This window comes from Myotis brandtii, unplaced genomic scaffold (assembly GCF_000412655.1).
Source record: "Myotis brandtii unplaced genomic scaffold, ASM41265v1 scaffold317, whole genome shotgun sequence".
Lineage (NCBI taxonomy): Eukaryota > Metazoa > Chordata > Mammalia > Chiroptera > Vespertilionidae > Myotis > Myotis brandtii.
Window position 1 is genome coordinate 390453 of NW_005362155.1, and position 3728 is coordinate 394180.

Consider the following 3728-nt stretch of genomic DNA (forward strand, 5'->3'; position numbering starts at 1 on the left):
ATGTGGACGCCAGTCCGGCTTCTCAGCTGCAGGGCCACTCTTGTCATGAAGCCAAGAGCCCGGCTGAAGTCTTGGAAATGGACCTGCTTGAAGATGCGTCTCGGCCTTCCCGCTCGTTCCACCCCCCGGCCCTCAGGTTTGGCAGCAGCTGGTCCCTCTCCTCAGCACTCAGCCGTGGGCTTTGCCAGCCATGTCGGGGTGTGGCGGAGGCGCGGGAGAGCAGCAGGTGGCTGTGCAGAGAGCAAGTGCAGTTCAGGGTGCACAGGGCGGCCGGTGGGTGGGGGCCATGCTGGGGCTGGCCCCTGTGTAACCTATTTAATGTCTATTTTCCTCTTTAGAAAGTAAGTTGCAGGGGACAGATCCTTTGTCTTGTTTACGGCTGTACCCTGGGCCCCTAATAGCATTGGGCATTCACTCACTCATTTGACAAATTGTTGGGGGGGGGGCTGTCACGTGCCAGGGAGGGGAGTAACAATGTGCCAAATACTGACTGTCCTTTTTTTAATGTTTTTATTTCTTTTTAGAGAGAGAGGGAGAGGGAGAAAGAGAAATATCAATGCCAGAGAGTGAAACATGGACCAGCTGCCCCCTGCACCCCCCGCCCCCACCACCTCCACTGGGCATGTGCCCTGACCAGGAATCGAACCTGCAACCTCTCAGTGCCCGGGATGACGCCCAAACAATGGAGCCACACAGCCAGGGCAGCACTGACTGCTCCTAGGGAACTTCCATCTGGTGGGGAGGGGCGGAGACAGACACAGGGTATTGAGTGCTCAGCGCATAACGCAGCGCCTGTACCCTGGGGAGCACCCAGGAGTTCACCTGTGAGCGGGACCTGGAGGGAGGGGTTTTGGGAGGTCGGGGAGAGTCCAAGACAAGGGTCCGGGCCCTGAGTGAGAGCAGTGTGGTGGGAGGCAGCACAGGGGAGAGGAGTAGGGGTGAGGCTGGGACCTTGGAGCACTGGAGGGTTTCAAACAGAGTGACCGTCTAATCTGTGGACAGACTCACGCTGGCTGTTGAGAGCCTGCAGAGCTCCGGAGGGAGCAGGGTGAGGAGCCCCGCCAGGCAGGGGCCCCTCCCCACCCTCCCCCAGACCCAGGGTCCTTGCTCGCTTCACCCTCAGGCCCTGCCTGGGCCTCCTCTAGGTCTGAGGTCGCAGGAGGCCTGGAGTAGCTGCCCGACTGCAGACACTTGTCAAGTTTTCCGTTTCCAGAGTAATTCTGTGGACCCCACTGCCCTGTATCTGAGACAAGACAGCCACCCAGTGGTAATTTTTCTAAATTTTTTATTTTATAGCAATTGTCATGATAGAGAATAACACATTTAAAAACCTCCTCAGGGCCAAAGGATGCCAGAGTATTTACAAACACATGGGGGGGGGGTGTCAATATATGTGGGGCTGGGGGGTCCCACCCAGGTCCTGAGCCTGGCTACGATGCCGCCACAACTGTCCCATCGGCCACAGCGAGGGGCTCAGGGAGCATGGGTGGGCTTGAGGCTCTGCTCAGGGGCCTGGCAGACCCGCTAGCTAACTTGTGGCCCTGCCTCCTGCCCAGGGGGCTCCCCACACCCTACAGGCCAGCTCAGAGGGGCCTCTGGGAAGCACCAAAGGACAGGGGGCCTGCCCAGGGTGGGACAGAGACGTGGCGCGTGCGCGCACACACCTCACAGAGGAACAGCAAGGGGAGGATTTCTTTAAAGTTTTTTTTTGTTTTGTTTTCTAAGTCTTCATGTCTACGGTGTTACTTTTTGCTATTTATTTTTTGTTTCTTCGACAGTGACATAAACTGAGGTAAACATCTGTGACCAACACCTCTCCTAAGGGGCAAAGGGTCCCAACCAACCCGCAGCGCAGCCGGGGCAGCAGCGGCCACAGCGGAGCAGCCCTGGTTCCAGCCCTGCTGAGTCAGCGTCCCTGCCCCAGCTGTGCCCTGAAGATGCTGGGCTACACAACTACCGTCCCTTCCCAGCGCTAACATCCTAGCTACTAAGACGAAGATCTCAACAGAGAGAGGGAGAGGACGCACGCGAGGGACATCTACTTGGAATCTCGCTTCCTTGTTATTGCAGGAGACAGGATGTCGAAAGGCCTAAGGCAAAAGGAGAGGTGCCGGTGGTGGGCTCCGGGGTCCGGGGTCCGGGGCAGTGGCGGGCCTTGGCCCTTGGTGAAAGAAGGGGTTTGCTACTTACCTGGCGTGTGGAGGCCCCGCTGCCTGCTGGCGAGGTGGGTCTTGAGGGCGCACACCGAGGGGTGGGGGCCAGGCCCTGGGGCAACCTGTTTGTAAACTGGACCCAGGCAGGGCAGGGGGACCTATAGCCCTTTTGTGCGGTGGGAATAAGGGGTGAATGGAGGGGGGCTCCAGGCCAGAGGGTGGTCGGGGCTCCTCTGGTCAGCCTGGCCCATTACAGAGCCCCCTCAAATGGCCAGAAGGGACCTGGCAGGTGGGGCGCATGGTGGTGAATGGTGCACTGCCAGGCAGAGGGGGCAGCCTCACCATGTTGAGGTTATTGCAGGTCCTGGGCCTCCACAGCGGGCCGGGAGCTGAGGGAGCCCTGGGTGAGGCTGGGCTCCTCTCCGCTGTTGTGCTGCCTGGGGCCTGAACCAACCTGCAGGTGCCTCCTGGCGGATTCCCTGAGGGGGTGGTGAGAAGCAGGCCTGGTGCCCTCCGGCAGCTGCCCGGCAGGAGCCCTGGAGCAGGGAGGAGTTGCTGAGGCCTTGACGCAGTCACTCGACACACAAGGCTACACGCACACGTGTGCACTCTGTGCGCTCACACCACACACACCCACGCCCTCCCGTTTCCTCGGCACCCGTTCTCACACCCACAGCGTCACGCTCCAGGACCGGAAATGTGCGCCGTGGGGACAGGGTTGGCCGAGGCTGACCCAGCAGAGACCCAGGGGAATTTCTGGCACCAATCACCTCACCGCCAGCCAGGGCACTCTCTGGGCCGGGCAGCCAGGACTGAGGGGATCTGAGAGGTTCCCCGGGCCTGGGGAAGGTGTGGCGGGCAGGGGAGCTGGGCCCTGCCTTGGGCTCTACACTCATTCCCCTACCCTAGGGGTGCCGGGGTCCCTGCCCTGGGAGCCCTTCTGCCCTCTGAGGAGGAGAGTGAGGGCTACGGGACCTCCACCTCTCAGGTCTGGTGGCCCAAGGCAAGCTGCCCTCCTGCGATCGGCGTCCTCATCAGGAGAATGGGTGGGGAGGAGTCACTGGATTCCTAGGGCCTGTGCCTGCGCACAGACTTTGCAACACCCAGACATTTGCTACATTTTGCAAGGGGCCGGCCTTTCCCCTCCAGCCCCCCAGGAGCCGGCAGGATGCAGGTGAGCAACACCCTGCTCCCAGCTCATTGTCCTCCTTCCAGCAGCGCCCAGGGTCCTCAGCCTCTTCTCTGCCCAACACTCCTGTCCCTTTCTGTGCCCAGGGTGTGTAGGGGGCAGGAGGGCAGGACTGGGGCGGGGCTGAGGGATGCTCTGCCAGGGGGTGCGAAGGGCCAGGGGCAACTAGTCGAGGTTCTGGGGTTCAGGGAGGTGTTGGGGAGTCCACCCGCAAGATCCCTTGCTCCAGGTGTCAGGGGGGCCTCTGAACCCTCGGGTCTGTGGGGCTTGGCTCCTATTGGGCCCCACAGGCCAGGCCAGAGGCCTTTGGTGTCTATCCCCAGCCCTTCAAACGGATGGACGGGCGGGCACCCGGGCTGCCGTCCTGCCTAGACTACTACTACTCC